The sequence below is a fragment of the Pseudorca crassidens genome, chromosome 2 (assembly GCF_039906515.1).
Source record: "Pseudorca crassidens isolate mPseCra1 chromosome 2, mPseCra1.hap1, whole genome shotgun sequence".
NCBI classification, from domain to species: domain Eukaryota; kingdom Metazoa; phylum Chordata; class Mammalia; order Artiodactyla; family Delphinidae; genus Pseudorca; species Pseudorca crassidens.
The window spans coordinates 37,345,246-37,364,164 of record NC_090297.1 but is presented as its reverse complement, the minus strand read 5'-3'; the positions used below and the strand labels follow the sequence as shown (position 1 = coordinate 37,364,164).

At 39.3% G+C, this 18,919-nt stretch overlaps 1 protein-coding gene across 11 annotated transcripts in view; it reads left to right on the top strand.

The window, feature by feature from the left end:
• The window catches only part of TESK2 (testis associated actin remodelling kinase 2), a 137,199-nt gene that overhangs the window by 16,554 nt on the left and 101,726 nt on the right, over positions 1-18,919 (top strand). The window contains exons 2-3 of one of the 11 annotated variants that reach the window (XM_067725932.1): positions 898-934; positions 16,823-16,862. The exons of 8 other annotated variants lie outside the window; for them this stretch is intronic. The gene's annotated coding sequence lies outside the window, so the exon portion shown is untranslated. The remainder of the gene's footprint in view (positions 1-897; positions 935-16,822; positions 16,863-18,919) is intronic. 2 more of the 11 variants (XM_067725934.1, XM_067725933.1) reach the window with 2 other exon arrangements.

The window sequence follows — 18,919 nt, the reverse complement described above, 5'->3', positions numbered from 1 at the left end:
ACAGTGAAACTTTGACATCTCTCCATGTTAGTATATATAGAATTTACCTCATTCTTTTTTTTTTTTTTTTTTTTTGTGGTACGCAGGCCCCTCACTGTTGTGGCCTCTCCCGCTGCGGAGCACAGGCTCCGGACGTGCAGGCTCAGCGGCCATGGCTCACGGGCCCAGCCGCTCCGTGGCACGTGGGATCCTCCCAGACCGGGGCAAGAACCCGTGTCCCCTGCATCGGCAGGCGGACTCTTAACCACTGCGCCACCAGGGAAGCCCTACCTCATTCTTTTAATGACTATATAATACATTATTTGGATGTATTCCAGTTTATTTAACCTACCCTATTGATGGACATTTGGATTGTCTCCAGTTTTTTTCTGTTACTGACAACATGTAAGTTAATACATTCTTGTACATTTATCTTATGTCTGCTTATAGTAACTCACTTATTTTGTTTGTTTGTTTTTGTTTTTTTTGCGGTACGCGGGCCTCTCACTGTTGTGGCCTCTCCTGTTGCGGGAGCACAGGCTCCGGACGCGCAGGCTTAGCGGCCATGGCTCACGGGCCCAGCCGCTCCGCGGCATGTGGGATCTTCCCGGACCGGGGCACGAACCCGTGTCCCTTGCATCGGCAGGCGGACTCTCAACCACTGCGCCACCAGGGAAGCCCAGTAACTCACTTTTAATGGCTATAAAATATTCCCTTTAGTGGAAATAATACACTTGAGAGAGAAATAAGGTTGAAAATATTTTTTGGTGAATATTTTTTGACAATACTTCATGTTATTAATTTTGTTTTGCCTTTTATCAGATTCCTCCTTTGACCTTTGTAATGTAAACTATAGAAGAGCCTGCCCTAACCCCAGGAATCTAACTTCCTTTTTCTCTTGATTGCTTTCTTTACCAGCCTCTGAAATAGACTTCTAACCACTTTATCAGAAGAGGTGAGTTGCCTATTTGACCTAAGTGGTCTTCTTAAATCAAATAGGAAAATTTATCAAAATAAAGATTAACCTGGAAATTTATTTATTTATCTATCTATTTATTTTATTTATTTATTTTTGGCTGCATTGGGTCTTCGTTGCTGTGCGCGGGCTTTCTCTAGTTGTGGCGAGTGGGGGATACTGTTCGTTGAGGTGTGTGGGCTTCTCATTGCGGTGGCTTCTCTTGCTGTGGAGCACGGGCTCTAGGCATGCGGGCTTCAGTACTTGAGGCCCGCGGGCTCTAGAGTGCAGGCTCAGTAGTTGTGGCCCACGTGCTTAGTTGTTCCGTGGCATGTGGGATCTTCCCGGACCAGGGATTGAACCCGTGTCCCCTGCCTTGGCAGGTGGATTCTTAACCACTGGACCACTAGGGAAGTCCTATCCTGGAAATTCATAATCCTCTTAGTACTTTAGCATCTCAGCTTATTTGAATGGGCCTAATATCAATCGGTTGATCTTGTGTCAAGTTTCATGTTCCAGCATAAAAAGTTTTAGATACATTTAGTGTACTTAGAAGATCAGAAACTATGTTTTTTATATCCAGATTATGGGAAATAATAATCCTACTCAATTCTGTCCTAGTTAGACCATATATGTAATATTGTGTACTTTTTTTGCTATTGTGTTTTAGAAGAGCTTTGACAATTTGGAGGGCAATTAAGGCTAAACTTTAAAGAAGATAACCAGGGAGCACTTGATGCCATGTTTCATGGGAAACTTGAAAGACTTGTGTATATGTGCCCTGGAGAAAACTTGGTAACTGAAAATGTATAATAAAGAAGAAAACCAGACTTAATTTGTTGTATACTTGCAGCATCCAGAGCTAGGATTAAGGTTGGGCTGGGGAAGAGAGAGGAAAGGGAACTCATTTTTATTGAATGCTTACTGTGTGTTGTGCACCCTGCCTTTTGCTTCATTTATGCATTTTTATCCTTTAATTCCTTAGTGTGTTGTCATTAATTCTCATTATAACTCAGTGAGATATAGTTAATATTTACCTCTATTTTATAAATGAGGGGGAGAAGTTAAGTAACATGCCCAAGATGATTCAGCTACTTAGCTGGAATCAATTTTTTAAACTTGCCTTGTTTAATTTATTTTGGTCACATACGTATGTTTTAAATAATATGTAACAGTGTTATTTTAGAAAATTTTTTTTCTGCTCTCATTTCATGAAATTTTATGTCTTTACATGCTTTTTCAATCTCAGTATCTTTGCCATCACTAGATCTTTTCTGAATTATCTAGCACAGTTTGCCATGGTATATCATCTGCTCTTCCCTCTAAGCTCTTTTATTTTTTTATTCTAGCAAAATTTTTTTTAGTAGATCTTGAGATTTTTAACTTAATTGTGATGCTATTTATTTATTTATGGCTACGTTGGGTCTTCATTGCTGTGCGTGGGCTTACTCTAGTTGTCGCAAGTGGGGGCTACTCTTCGTTGCAGTGAACGGGCTTGTCATTGCTGTGGCTTCTCTTGTTGTGGAGCATGGGCTCTAGGCGTGCGGGCTTCAGTAGATGTGGAACGAGGGCTTCAGTAGTTGTGGCACTTGAGCTCCAGGAGTTGTGGCTTGAGGGCTCTAGAGCGCAGGCTCAGTATTTGTGGTGCACGGGCTTAGTTGCTCTGCGGCATGTGGGATCTTCCTGGAGCAGGGGTCGAACCCGTGTCCCCTGCACTGGTAGGCGGATTCTTTACCACTGCACCACCAGGGAAGCCCTGGATTCTTTTTTTTTTTTTAACATCTTTATTGGAGTTATAATTGCTTTACTATAGTGTGTTAGTTTCTGCTTTATAACAAAGTGAATCAGCTATACATATAAATATATTCCCATATCTCTTCCCTCTTGCGTCTCCCTCCCTTCCACCCTCCCTATCTCACCCCTGTACGTGGTCACAAAGCCCCAAGCTGATCTCCCTATGCTATGTGGCTGCTTCCCACTAGCTATCGGTTTAACATTTGGTAGTGTATATATGTCCATGCCACTCTCTCACTTTGTCCCAGCTTACCCTTCCCCCTCCCCGTGTCCTCAAGTCCATTCTCTAATAGGTCCGCATCTTTATTCCTGTCCTGCCCCTAGGTTTTTCATGACCATTGTTTTTTTTTTTTTAGATTCCTTATATATATGTTAGCATATGGTATTTGATTTTCTCTTTCTGACTTACTTCACTCTGTATGACAGATTCTAGGTCCATCCACCTCACTACAAATAACTCAATTTTGTTGCTTTTTATGGCTGAGTAATATTCCATTGTATATATGTGCCACATCTTCTTTATCCATTCATCTGTCGATGGACCCTTAGGTTGCTTCCATGTCCTGGCTATTGTAAATAGAGCTTCAATGAACATTGTGGTACATGACTCTTTTTGAATTATGGTTTTCTCAGGGTATATGCCCAGTAGTGGGATTGCTGGGTCGTATGGTAGTTCTATTTTTAGTTTTTTAAGGAACCTCCATACTGTTGTCCATAGTGTCTGTATCAATTTATATTCCCACCAACAGTGTAAAAGGGTTCCCTTTTCTCAACACCCTCTCCAGCATTTATTGTTTGTAGATTTTTTGATGATGGCCATTCTGACTGTTGTGAGATGATATCTCATTGTAGTTTTGATTTGCATTTCTCTAATGATTAATGATGTTGAGCATTCTTTCATGTGTTTGTTGGTAATCTGTATATCTTCTTTGGAGAAATGTCTATTTAGATCTTCTGCCCATTTTTGGATTGGGTTGTTTGTTCTTTTGATATTGAGCTTCATGAGCTCCTTGTAAATTTTGGAGATTAATCCTTTGTCAGTTGCTTCATTTGCAAACATTTTCTCCCATTCTGAGGGTTGTCTTGGTTGTCTTTTGGTCTTGTTTATGGTTTCCTTTGCTGTGCAAAAGCTTTGAAGTTTCATTAGGTCCCATTTGTTTATTTTTGTTTTTAGTTCCATTCCTCTAGAAAGTGGGTCAAAAAGGATTTTGCTGTGATTTATGTCATAGAGTGTTCTGCCTATGTTTTCCTCTAAGAGTTTTATAGTGCCTGGCCTTACATTTAGGTCTTTAATCCATTTTGAGTTTATTTTTGTGTATGGTGTTAGAGAGTGTTGTAATTTCATTCTTTTACATGTAGCTGTCCAGTTTTCCCAGCACCACTTATTGAAGAGGCTGTCTTTTCTCCATTGTATATTCTTGCCTCCTTTATCAAAAATAAGGTGACCATATGTGCGTGGGTTTATCTCTGGGCTTTCTGTCCTGTTCCGTTGATCTATATTTCTGTTTTTGTGTCAGTACCATACTGTCTTGATTACTGTAGCTTTGTAGTAGAGTCTGAAGTCGGGGAGCCTGATTCCTCCAGCTCCGTTTTTCTTTCTCAAGATTGCTTTGGCTATTCGGAGTCTTTTGTGTTTCCATACAAATTGTGAAATTTTTTGTTCTAGTTCTGTGAAAAATGCCAGTGGTAGTTTGATAGGGATTGCATTGAATCTGTAGATTGCTTTGGGTAGTAGAGTCATTTTCACAATGTTGATTCTTCCAATCCAAGAACATGGTATATCTCTCCATCTATTTGTATCATCTTTAATTTCTTTCATCAGTGTCTTATAGTTTTCTGCATACAGGTCTTTTGTCTTCTTAGGTAGGTTTATTCCTAGGTATTTTATTCTTTTTGTTGCAATGGTAAATGGGAGTGTTTCCTTAATTTCTCTTTCAGATTTTTCATCATTAGCGTATAGGAATGTAAGAGATTTCTGTGCATTAATTTTGTATCCTGCTACTTTACCAAATTCATTGATTAGCTCTAGTAGTTTTCTGGTAGTATCTTTAGGATCCTCTATGTATAGTATCATGCCATCTGCAAGCAGTGACAACTTTACTTCTTCTTTTCCGATTTGGATTCCTTTTATTTCTTTTTCTTCTCTGATTGCTGTGGCTAAAACTTCCAAAACAATGTTGAATAATAGTGGTGAGAGTGGGCAACCTTGTCTTGTTCCTGATCTTAGTGGAAATGGTTTCAGTTTTTCAGTATTCTTTTTTTGAATTGACAAATAGTTTATCATCTTTTGTTTCTGAAGCCTTTTTTGTTATTATTAGGAGAAAAATGTAACAAACACCCATTTACCCATATAAGAATTGTATTTAACAATTAACATTTTGTAAGATTTACTACATCTTTTTTTTCTGATATATTTTAACACAAGTACAGACATGATATTTCACTTCTATTTCTGTGTGCAGTGCATCTCCAAAAGTAAGTCTTATACAATCTTAATATCATTATCCCACTTAAATTAATAGAACTTTCTTTTATCAGCTAATAGTATTTCTTATAAAAATTTCCCCAGCTCTCTTCTATAACTAGTTTGTTCAAATCAAGATCCAATAAAGTCTCATTATTGTATTTAGTTGTTAAACTTCTTAATTCTCCTTCAGAGTCAGAATTTGAGTATAGTACTGTGCTTTCTCTATGCTTTCCTTTCCTTGTAAAGAAAAAGCTTTGTAACGATCAGAACTTTTCAATAATAGAATAGGTATGGAGGAATTAGTGAGCTCTTTGTTAGTGGTTTGTTTCAGTAGGCTGAGTTAACTCTGGCCTCTGTAGTGTCCAATCCAGTGGACACTTTTCTTCATATTTTTTGACTGATTTGTGACATCTGATATGTTTGTCGTTACCACCTTTTTTTTAAAAAAAATTTTTATTTATTTATTATTGGCTGCATTTGGTCTTAGTTGGTGTGTGCAGGCTTTTCTCTAGTTGTGGTGAGTGGGGGGCTACTCTTTGTTGTGGTGCATGGGCTTCCAATTGTGGTGGCTTCTCTTGTTGCGGAGCGCGGGCTCTAGGCACACGGGCTTCAGTAGCCATGGCTTGCCGGCTCTAGATTGCAGGCTCAGTAGTTGTGGCTCATGGGCTTCGTTGCTCCGCGGCATGTGGGATCTTCCTGGACCAGGGCTTGAACCCGTGTCCCCTGCATTGGCAGGTGGTTCCTTAACCACTGTGCCACCAGGGAAGCCCTATCGTTCCCACCTTTGACCTGTGTGACTTACTTCCTCTTGGTTTTATTCTTACCTCTGTTGTTTCTTTTTGTCCTGTATATGTTGATGTTCCCTTGGCCTCTTTTTAAAAATAAAAAAAATAAAATAAAATAAATAAATAATTTGGCTGCATCGTGTCTTCTTTGCTGCACGCAGGCTTTCTCTAGTTGCAGCATGTGGGCCCTAGGGAGCACAGGCTTCAGTAGTTGAGGCACATGGGCTCAGTAGTTGAGGTGTGTGGGCTCTAGGGCTCACGGGCTTCAGTACTTGTGGCACGTGAGCTCAGTAGTTGTGGCTCATGGACTCTAGAGCACAGGCTCAGTAGTTGTGGCGCATGAGCTTAGTTACTCTGCAGTGTGTGGGATCTTCCTGGACCAGGGTTCGAACCTGTGTCCCCTGCATTGGCAGGTGGATTCTTAACCACTGCACCACCAGGGAAGTCTGCATGTATCTTTCTGAATTAGAGTTTTGTCTGCATATATGCCAAGGAGTGGGATTGCTGGATCATATGGCAACTCTATTTTTAGTTTTTAAAGGAACCTCCATACTGTTTTCCATAGTGGCTGCACCAATTTGCCTTCCCATCAACAGTGTAGGAGGGTTCCCTTTTATCCACACCCTCTTCATCACTTATTATTTGTAGACTTTTTAATCATGGCCATTCTGACCAGTGTTTTGTATTTCTCTAATAGTTAACGGTGTTGAGCACCTTTTCATTTGCCCATTGGCCATCTGTATGTCTTCTTTGGAGAAATGTGTATTTAAGTCTTCTGCCCATTTTTTGATTGGGCTGTTTTTTTTTTGTTATTGCGTTGTATGAACTGTTTGTATATTTTGGAAATTAAGCTCTCATTGGTCACATCGTGTGCAGATATTTTCTCCCAATCTGTAGGTTGTCTTTTCATTTTGTTTATGGTTTCCTTTTGCTGTGCAAAAGCTTGTAAGTTTGATTAAGTCCCATTTGTTTATTTTTGCTTTTATTTCTATTGCCTTGGGAGACTGACCTAAGAAAGTAGTGGTATAATTTATGTCAGAGAATGTTTTGCCTATGTTCTCTTCTAGGAGTTTTATGGTGTCATGGCTTATATTTAAGTCTTTAAACCATTTTGAGTTTATTTTTGTGTATGGTGTGAGAGACTGTTCTAACTTCACTGATTTCTATGCAGCTGTCCAACTTTTCCTAACATCACTTACTGAAGAGACTGTCTTCATTGTATATTCTTGCCTCCTTTGTTGAAGATTAATTGACCGTAGGTGTGTGGGTTTATTTCTGGGCTTTCTATTCTGTTCCATTAAGCATATGTCTGTTTTTGTGCCAATACCACACTGTTTTGATTACGGTAGCTTTGTACTATTGTCTGAAGTCTGGGAGGGTTTTGCCTCTTGATTTGTTTTTTCCCTCAGGATTGCTTTGGGAATTCTGGGTCTTTTATGGTTCCATATAAATTTTAGGATTATTTGTTCTAGTTATGTGAAAAATGTCATGAGTAATTGATAGGGATCACATTAAATCTGGAGATTGCTTTTGGTTTTTCCTCACCTTTTAAAAATTTTTTATTTATTCTTTTTACTTTTCAGTTTTTTTGGCTGCACCACGAGGCTTGTGGATCTTAGTTCCCCAACCAGGGATTGATCCTGGGGCACGGCAGTGAAAGCCCTGAGTCCTAAGCACTGCACCGCCAGGAAATTCCCATTTTGTTCACCTTTTTAAAGTCACTTCTTTGGGACTTCCCTGATGGTCCAGCAGTTAAGACTCTGTGCTCCCAATGCAGGGGGCCTGGGTTTGATCCCTGGTCAGGGAACTAGATCCTGCATGCTGCAACTAAGCTGCAACTAAAAAAAAAAGATCCTGCATGCCACAACTAAGACCCAGCACAGCCAAATAAATATTAAAAAAAGAAAACAAACCTTGTAATGCCCTATACCTAGTGGGAACCCAATTAACATTTGATTTTTTAACAGAGGGGATTCTTGAATTGGCCAAAAGATTGGACTAGTTAACCTCTAAATGCTTTTTCAACTTTCAACCTAAGTTTCAGTTTTATGTCATGACCTAGGGCCTGGTGGATTGTAGTTACAACAGCATATAATATGTGTATCCAAAAGAGATAATAACAGTTTTAAGAACTGGCTTTTGATCTGTCTGGCACTAATATATGCCATTGTGTATACTCATGGCTAATTAAATAGGGGATGCCACTTTTTATGTTAGATTGCTTTTGGTTTGAATGGAAACTGCAACTCATTATTTCACAGCAGGATGGCAAGTTCAGCAGTGTTGCTTTTATTTTTAATTAGGCAGTCATCCTGAAATGTGTCTGTATTTGCTTTGTTGGTCCATAGAAAGGACAGCAGCTGAGCAGACTGTGATGTAGATTTGCCATGTGGTTGGTCATGATATACAGCTAATGTACTTATCGGTATTCCTGTTCAGGAAAATGGCCAGTTTTCTGGGCTACATCTTACCCGTAATGAATCCTTGTTTTATTTTGAATTAGAGAGGGGATTTTTATGATGATAGAAAGAAAACAAAGTATGATTAGGATATTAGGATATTATGTTTGCATTCTTTTTCTACTCTTTATACCCAGGGTATAAAAGTCCACTGAATTCTCAGAAATCCTTTTTTACTCACTTGTGGGACTTCATTACCAACTCTGTACACACATGATTCCATATTTGGGTGGATGTTGAAGATTATGGGTGCTGACTGACACTTTGCCACATCCTGTTACCTGTTGGTTGATAGCTGTTCAGTGCGTTACAGGATTTTATTTACATCTATGTTGTTGTGAAGTTTCATCTACTTCATTCCTGTGGAATGAAAGTGTAAGAAACAACTAATGCTGTACATTAGAATGGAAAAGAAGGGCTGATTGGGGGTTGGCATATCTTTCCTGTCAGCTTGGCATCCATTCTTTAAATAGTCTGTTTAAACCAATGCTAATTTATTTATTTATTTAGTTTTTGGCTGCGTTGGGTCTTTGTTGCTGTGCGCGGGCGTTCTCTAGTTGCGGCGAGTGGGGGCTACTCTTCGTTGCATTGTGTGGGCTTCTCATTGCGGTGGCTTCTCTTGTTGTGGAGCACGGGCTCTAGGCGTGCGGGCTTCAGTAGTTGTAGCACGCGGGCTCCGTAGTTGTGGCTCGCGGGCTCTAGAGTGCAGGCTCAGTAGTTGTGGCGCACAGGCTTAGTTGCTCCGCGGCATGTGGGATCTTCCTGGACCAGGGCTTGAACCGGTGTCCCCTGCATTGGTGAATGGATTCTTAACCACTGCGCCACCAGGGAAGACCAATGCTAATTTTTTGATCTATAGAAAGTGATGAAGAGACTAAAGGCTTTTGCTTCAGCGGCTGGTGGAGCTATCATCTGTGCTCTTTAGTCTCTGTTGTTAAATTCGGGTGGAGAATAGTAGTAGCTTAGTACCTAGCTAGTAAGCTGTAATTTTCCACAGAAATTTAGCTGTTTTTCTGGAGGAGACATGTCATAGTGGGAAGTATTTGGATTTGGAACTCTTGATTTGAATCCAGAGTCTGTCACTAGTTGTTTGAATTTAATCTCTCAGTGTTTTAATTTCTTTCTCTTTAAATTGGAGATGATAACACCTACCTTAAAGAGTTGTCATAAAGGTTATCAAAAACGCAAAAACATTTGGTAGAATGCATGGCCTATGGTAAATGGTGGCTACAGTTGTTATTATTTCCATAAGCATTTCAGATGGGCGTATGGTCTACTTGGGAGTCCTAAAAGTTTCTTGATTCTCTGGAAAATGATTTGTGGAATTCCTACTTTGAAAAGATAAAATATATAATATTGGTTATAGGATATTTAGTTCACTGACATTTTGTTTTTCTTTTTGAGAGAGAAACTTTTTTTTTTTTTTTTTTGCGGTACACAGGCCTCTCACTGCTGTGGCTGCGCAGGCTCAGAGGCCATGGCTCACGGGCCCAGCCGCTCCGCGGCATGTGGGATCTTCCCGGACCGGGGCACTAACCCGTGTCCCCTGCATCGGCAGGCGGACGCTTAACCACTGCGCCACCAGGGAAGCCCCACTGACTTTTTTATTGATAGCTTTTCAAATTACTTTCTCCAATCAAAGCTTTTAATTGTACTTTCTTTGGGAAAAATAAATCAATCCCAGTGTAAGTGAAAATTAGCCTTTGAAAAGACAAAGCTTCCTGTGCAGAAAAGAAAGGAAAAAAATTTTGAACTTTCCAGTTTATAAATATTGAAATTGAGAACAAAATTACTAAAAAATTATTTGTGTCCTTGTAAGCAACATAATTTTGGCATTTTTGAAAGACTGCTGAAGGCTGTTTCCTGGTTTAAGAACAAAACTGATTAAGCTTTTCTGACACAGTGCTTCTTAACGGGGGCACTATTGGCATTTAGGGCAAGACAGTTCTTTGTTGTGCAGGACTGTTCTGTGCATTGTAGGACATTTAGCTTCCCTGGCCACTGCCCACTAAAATGCCAATAGTGCCCACCCTACACCCCCACCATTGTGACAGTAGCTCCTCGCTGACAACAACCTCCTTCCCCCTAAATCTTCACATGACCCTAATTAAGAACCACTGGGACTCTCGCTGGGATATTTTTAGGGAAGCAGCTCACAGTATCATCAGTTTCCATTTAGGAATTCCAAGTTTTTACAAGCTTAAAATTCTTGATCAACAATGTGTAGTCTCTTGAATCAAATAGCCTCTTTACAGCAAGAGTAATTGTAGTTGTTTTTTTGTTCCACCCAAAATGTATACTTTAAAGGGCACTATTTGTATCAAAAGGTAATATTGCTTAAGTGAGACCAAGAGAGGTAACCCAGAGTCTGAAAACAGCATAAAATCCCACAAGTTTCAAAGAATGTATTGTCTGATTTTAAAATTAGTTATTTTCAGATTTTAAAAAATAGGGTATGGTTTTAGAGTCTGTTCATACACACCTTTGCTGCCTTTTATGGCTAATTAAAATTTATCAGATTAAATTGAAAGCTATTTGTAACTTGGTTGGTTTCATTTAAAATGTGGTCATTCAGTATGCTGGCCAAGGAAGCAGAAGGCATGGTTTGGAAGTTTTCCCATGCTCAGCACTTTTCCAAAATGGATTAATAAAGTTCTTACTCCCATAAGGGGACTGTACTTTTTATCCCTCAGCTGTCTAGTAATTAGTATTGCTTTAGCATATAATAGGGGCTCTACAACTAAATATCAGTGTTTGTCATGAGTGCTTTTATATTTTAAGTTTGTGGACTTGAATAAGTAAGGCTATCCAAAAATTCTCCTAATGCTTTTGAGTTTTTAGGCTAAGATATAAATATTCCTTGGACCAAAAACTATAGTCGAACTATTGCAGAATAAAAGGTTGAGAATCTTGAGACTTGGCTTGCACACTGGGATACTATTTATTTGCCAAATTGTTTTCAGTTTTTTTGGGCTGAGCATACTACATAGCTGTTGTATTGGCAATAGACTTAAAAAAAAAAGAAAACAACTGTTAAAATTCTCTTTTTATTAGGAAAATTAAATATAGGAAAGAGTACAATATAATACCACCCAGAATTAACAAATATTAGTGAAAAAAATAACAAAATTAGCAAACATACCGTTTTGTGTTTGTTATAGGTTTGTTTTTTAATAAAAGGAAACAAAACATTATTGTTATAGTTGAAATCTCCTTTATTTCCCTTCCTTATCTCATTTTTCTTCTTTCCCACCAAGGCAACTACTACAATGAATTTAGTGGCTGGCTTTCTAGTTCATGCTTTTATCTTTTTTTTTTTCTGGCTGCGCCTTGCGGCATGTGGGATCTAAGTTCCCTGATGAGGGGTCCAACCCGAGCCCCCTGCATTGGAAGCACGGAGTCTTTTTTAAAAAATATTTTATTTTATTTATTTATTTTTGGATGCATTGGGTCTTTGTTACTGCCCGTGGGCTTTCTCTAGTTGCGGTGAGTGGGGGCTACTCTTGGTTGTGGTGCGCGGGCTTCTCATTGCAGTGGCTTCTCTTGTTGCGGAGCATGGGCTCTAGGCACGCGGGCTTCGGTAGTTGTGGCACGCAGGCTCTAGAGCGCAGGCTCAGTAGTTGTGGCGCACAGGCTTAGTTGCTCTGCGGCATGTGGGATCTTCCCAGACCAGGGCTTGAACCCGTGTCCCCTGCATTGGCAGGTGGATTCTTAACTACTGCGCCACCAGGGAAGCCCAAGAAACACGGAGTCTTAACCACTGCACTGCCAGGGAAGTCCCCCTAGTTCATGCTTTTAGACATTTACTATAAATATATATCTTTATATAATAATCATAATAAGCAACAGAACTTGAATGCTTACTATTTTCCAGGCACTGTTCATTTAATCAATACCCTATGGTGATTGTAAGGATTAAATGAGTTAATACATATAAAATATTATAATGTAGGTACTAATTTATTTCCATTTTATAGATGGGGAACTGGAGATGTAGAGAGGTTTTGAAATAACTTGACCAGGTTCACATAGCTGCAAGTTACAGAGCAAGGATTTGAATACAGATTTGTTCTGAAGGCTATACCTTTAATCAGTATGCTGTCCTGCCTCTCTATAATATATGTTATTTTATATGTTTAAAAAATACATTTTTTTATTAAAATGGTATCATCCTATAGGATGGTCCTACAGTTTTTTTGGTAACTTCTTAAAAATTGCTTTGAATTCAGTTTGAAAAAAAATTTATTTATTTAGGGCTGCATCGGGTCTTAGTTGTGGCACTCAGGATCTTTCATTGTGGCTCACAGGCTTCTATCTAGTTGTGGCGCACGGGCTTAGTAGCTGTGGCTCGCAGCCTCAGTAGTTGTGGCGCACCAGCTTTGTTGCCCTGCGGCATGTGGGATCTTCCTGGACCAGGGCCCGAACCCGTGTCCCCTGCATTGGCAGGCGGATTCTTAACTGCTGTGCCACCAGGGAAGCCCTACATCATCTTTTTTAAAAAATTTTTATTGGAGTATAATTGATTTACAGTGTTGTGTTAGTTTCTGCTGTACAATAAAGTGAATCAGTTATACATATACATATATCATTCTTTTTTTAGATTCTTTTCCCATATAGGTCATTACAGAGTATTGAGTAGAGCTCCCTGTGCTATACAGTAGGTCCTTATTAGTTATCTATTTTATGTATAGTAGTGTGCCTATGTTAATCCAAATCTCCCAATTTATCTCTCTCCCTCTTTACCCCCTGGTAACCATAAGGTTGTTTTCTGCATCTGTGACTCTATTTCTGTTTTGTAGATAAGTTCATTTGTACCTTTTTTTAGATTCCACATTATACCACATTGTCTTTATCCATTCATCTGTTGATGGACACTTAGGCTGCTTCCATGTCTTGGTTGTTGTAAATAGTGCTGCAGTGAACATTGGGGTGTATATATCCTTTTTTTTTTCTTTTTCAAATTTTATTGAAATGTAGTTGATTTACAATGTCATGTTAGTTTCAGGTATACAGCACAGTGATTCAGTTATACATATACATATATATATATATGTATATATTCTTTTTCAGATTCTTTTCCCTCATAGGTTATTAAAAAATACTGAGTATAGTTCCTTGTGCTATACAGTAGGTCCTTGTTTGTTATCTAGTTTATATGTAGCAGTGTGTATCTGTTAATGCCAAGCTCCTAATTTATCCCTCCCCCCTTCCCCTTTGGTAACCATAAGTTTGTTTTCTATGTCTGTGCGTCTATTTCTGTTTTGTAAATAAGTTCATTTGTATCTCTCTCTTTTTTTAGATTCCACATATAAGTGATGTCATATGCTATTTGTCTTTGTCTGGCTTACTTCACTTAGTATGGTAATCTCTGGGTCCATCCATGTTGCTGCAAATGGCATTATTTCATTCTTTTTTTATAGCTGAGTAATATTCCATTGTATATATGTAGCACATCTTCTTTATCCATTCCTCTGTCAGTGGACATTTAGGTTGCTTCCATGTCCTGGCTATTGTAAATAGTGCTGCAATGAACGTTGGGATGCATGTATCTTTTTGAATTATAGTTTTCTCTGGATATATGCCCAGGAGTGGGATTGCAGGATCATGTGGTAGTTCTGTTTTTATTTTTTTAAGGAACCTCCCTACTGTTTTCCATAGTGGTTCTACCAATTTACATTCCCCCCAACAGTGTAGGAGGGTTTCCTTTTCTCCTGAACTTCTCTAGCATTTATTGTTTGTAGACTTTTTTTTTTTTTTTTTTTTTTTTGAGGTACGCGGGCCTCTCACTGTTGTGGCCTCTCCTGTTGCGGAGCACAGGCTCCGGACGCGCAGGCTCAGTGGCCATGGCTCACGGGCCCAGCCGCTCCGCAGCATGTGGGATCTTCCCGGACCGGGGCACGAACCCGTGTCCCCTGCATTGGCAGGCAGACTCTCAACCACTGCGCCACCAGGGAAGCCCTGTAGACTTTTTAATGATGGCCATTCTGACTGGCGTGGGGTGATACCTCACTGTAGTTTTGATTTGCATTTCTCTAATAATTAGCGATATTGAGCATCTTTTCATGCGCCTGTTGGTCGTCTGTATGTCTTCTTTGGAGAAATGTCTGTTTCGGTCTTCTGCCCACTTTTTGATTTGGTTGTTTGTTTCTTTTGATATTGAGTTGCATGAGCTGTTTGTATATTTTGGAGATTAATCCCTTGGTTTGGTTGCTTTATTTTACAAATATTTTTGTACACTAAGTTGGTTGCTTTATTTTACATTTTCTCCCATTCTGTATTTTTCTAAAGTTTCTTTTTCTTTTCCATCTCTGTCCAAATTGTAATTGGCCTGGACTTCCTCTGCACTCAAATCCTGATCCTCTTTTATATGCGGATGACTAGCTTAACTCCTTACAACTGTCATAGTGGAAAAACACTGAACTAAGTAATAATGAAATGGAAAAAGCTTGAGCTTTGGTGCTGGGTGGACCTTTGTTCCAGTTCTGGTTCTACCAGGTCTGTTTCCTTAGACAAGTTACTTAACCTCCTGAGCCTACATTTGTTTTTCTGTAAAATCGGGATCATACCTGCCTTGGTGGTATATTTTGAGGATTAAATGAGAAAGTGCCTGTGAAATTCTTGGTGTTTTTTTAAAAAAGCTATTAATATTCCCCTTCCCTGCTGTAGGGGATCTTCAACTCTTAGTGTGCATAAGAATCACTGGGAAACTTGGTAAAATTTCTAGGCCTCACTCCAAGAGATTCTGATTTAGTGGGTCAAGGTTGAGACCCAAGAATCTGAGTTTTAAATGAAGTCCTTGGGTAATTTTGAAGCAGATGATCAACAGACATACTTTTAGAAGTGCATTATCCTTGGTTCTAAGTCTAGCTTTGCTAGTAAATACCTTATAGCTGTGGGCACATTATTTATGCTTTCTGGTCCTTTTGTTTCCTAAAATATAAAATGAACTTCATGGTCTCTACTGGCTGTAAAATTTTAAAAATGTTGGTCTTATAATGCTAAATTTTTGATCTGGTGAGTTGTTGCCACTTTTTGGCAGAGGTTCAATAGAGATACTTAAATGTTGCATTCTTTTTTTCTTCTTTTTTTTGGCCGCGTCGGGTCTTAGTTGCGGCACGTGGGATCTTTTTTTTCTTGTGGCATGAGGGCTGTTCGTTGCGGCGTGCAGGCTTCTCTCTAGTTGTGGCATGCGGGTTCTCTCTCTAGTTGTGGCACGTGGGCTCCAGAATGCATGGGTTCTGTACTTGGCAGCATGCGGGCTCTCTTGTTGAAGCCTCAGTAGTTGTGGCACGTGGGCTTAGTTGCCCCATGTCACGTGGGACCTTAGTTCTCCGACCAGGAATTGAACCCACTTCCCCTGCACTGGAAGGCAAATTCTTTACCACTGGACCACGAGGAAAGTCTCAAATGTTTCATTCTTTAGGAACTTGGATTATTCTTCCTTCTGTGAAGAATGGTGACACTAGCTAGGCAAAAATAATTTGTTTTAAAGATACAGTTATATCTCATGGAACCTTAAGCCAGGATACAGTTAGGCCTCAGGAATCAGGGATTAGAGCACATTAGGAAAATCAAGAAGTTCTTGTCTGTGCCTTTTTTTCCTCTGCAAATTTGCCTTAATCCCTTGGCTTATTCTGCCTTCAAGCCTGCATGGTAGAAAATCGCCATGGCCAACAGCTCCTGAGTTTACATGGTTTCCATTTTAGAAAGCAGCCAGACTGAGGCTGGAATATCTTAATTCCTATTCCAAATTGCCCAGAAAGGAAATGTGATTGGTCCATATTGAGTAGAACGCTATCAACTTTGGCTACAGCAGGGTCATATTGTAAGGATATCCCTGCAAGCCCTGCTGCTAATTCTCCATGATTGGAGGTGACAGAGGTATTCTGGGTTAGGTATTCATCACATTTATGGAAGTGTTTCACTAATTGTAGAATCACAATGTTGTATTTTGCATAGGACTCTTATAATTGATTCTTTTTAAAAAATCTTTTTCAATACTAATTTTATTAAAAAATTTTTTTATTTTAAAAATATTTTATTTATTTGGTTGCACTGGGTCTTAGTTGTGGCAGGCGGGCTCCTTAGTTGGTGCTCACGGACTCCTTAGTTGCTGCTCGCTGGCTCCTTAGTTGCGGCTTGCTGGCTTCTTAGTTGTGGCATGCATGTGGGATCTAGTTCCTTGACCAGGGATTGAACCTGGGGTCCCTGCATTGGGAGCATGGAGTCTTAACCACTGTGCCACCAGGGAAGTCCCCAGATTTTTATTTTATATTGGAGTATAGTTGATTAACAGTGTTGTGTTAGTTTCACGTGTACAGCAGAGTGATTCATTTATACATATACATGTAACTATTCTTTTTCAAATTCTTTTCCCATTTAGGTGATTACAGATTATTGAGCAGAGTTCCCTGTGCTACACAGTAGGTCCTTATTAGTTATCTGTTTTATATATAGAAGTGTGCATGTGTCAATCCCAGTCTCCCAATTTATCCTCCCCCCATATTCCTGGTAACTGTAAGTTTGTTTTCTACATCTGTGACTCTATTTTTGTAAGTACGTTCATTTGTACCATTTTTTTTTTTAGATTCCACATGTAAGTGATATCATATGATATTTGTCTTTCTCTGACTTACTTCACTCAGTATGACAATCTCTAGATCCATCCATGTTGCTGCAAATGGCATTATTTTGTTCTTTTTTATGGCTGAGTAATATTCCATTGTACATATGTACCACATCTTCTTTATCCATTCTTCTGTCAGTGGACATTAAGGTTGCTTCCATGTCCTGGCTATTGTAAATAGTGCTGCAATGAACGTTGGGGCGCAGGTATTGTTTCAAATTATGGTTTTCTCTGGATATATGCCCAGGAGCGGGATTGCTGGATCATATGGTAGCTCTGTTTTTAGTATTTTAAGGAATCTCCATACTGTTCTCCATAGTGGGTGTACCAATTTACATTCCCACCAACAGTGTAAGAGGGTTCCCTATTCTCCACACCCTCTCCAGCATTTATTGTTTGTAGATTTTTTGATGATGGCCATTCTGACTGGTGTGAAGTGATACCTCATTGTAGTTTTGATTTGCATTTCTCTAATAATTAGCCATGTTGAGCGTCTTTTCATGTGCCTATTGGCCATCTGTGTGTCTTCTTTGGAGAAATGTCTATTTAGGTCTTCTGCCCATTTTTTGATTGGGTTGTTTGGTTTTTTGATATTGAACTGCATGATAATGTTTGTAAATTTTGGAGATCAGTTGCATCATTTGCAAATATTTTCTCCCATTTTGTGGGTTGTCTTTTTGTTTTGTTTATGGTGTCCTTTGCTATGCAAAAGCTTTTGAGTTTAATTAGGTCCCAGTTGTTTATTTTTGTTTTTATTTCCATTACTCTGGGAGACAGATCGAAAAAGATATTGCAATTTATGTGAAAGAGTGTTCTGCCTGTATTTTCCTCTACCAGTTTTTTAAAAAATATTTATTTATTTGTTTGTTTGTTTAGGCTGTGTTAGGTCTTAGTTGGGGCATGTGGGAACTTTAGTTGCAGCATGCAGACTTCTTAGTTGCAGCATGCACACGGCATCTAGTTCCCTGACCAGGGATTGAACCTGGGCCCCCTGCATTGGGAGTGTGGAGTCTTACCCGCTGGAGCACAGGGAAGTCTCCTCTGAGAGTTTTATAGATGCTGGGAAAACTGGACAACTACACGTAAAAAAATAAATTAAATTAGAACATCTTTTTAACACCGTACACAAAAATAAACTTAAAATGGATTAAAGGGACTTCCCTGGTGGTCCAGTGGTAAAGAATCCACCTTACAATGCAGGGGGCACAGGTTCCATCCCTGGTCAGGGAACTAGAATCCCACATACTGCGGGACAACTAAGCCCCTCGTGCCACAACTACTGAGCTCGCGCCTCAACTAAAGTAGAGAAAACCCACATGCCACAACTAGAGAGAAGCCTGCGCGCTGCAATGAAAGATCCCGCATGCCTCAACGAAGATCCATGCGTGCCACAACTAAGACCTGACACAACCAAAAATAAATAAATAATAAATAAATCTTTAAAAAAAAATGGATTAAAGGCCTAAATATAATTGATTCTTGTGGAAAAAGTAGATGTTGGGAGAGACAGGCTAAAAGAAAAAGTGGGTTTTTGTTTTTATTCTTAGGTGCCAGATGGGATGGAGCCTTCTGTAGTCACTTCTGCTGGACTGGGTTGTTTAATCAAGAGTGGAATTTTAAATTGCTTTTGGATATAGTTTTCTTTTAAAATTATACAATTTTATAGTATAAAATATTTGTCATCCTTGTTTTATATATTTGGACTTAATGATTTTTCAAATGAAGAGAAAATTATATGAGGCTGTGAAGGGCATTGGCAGGAGCACAGGCTTTTGAATCAGACAATCTGGCATGTTAACTTTATCTGTACCATTTGGTGACTGTATGATTGCTTGACCTCTCTGTGAAATGAAC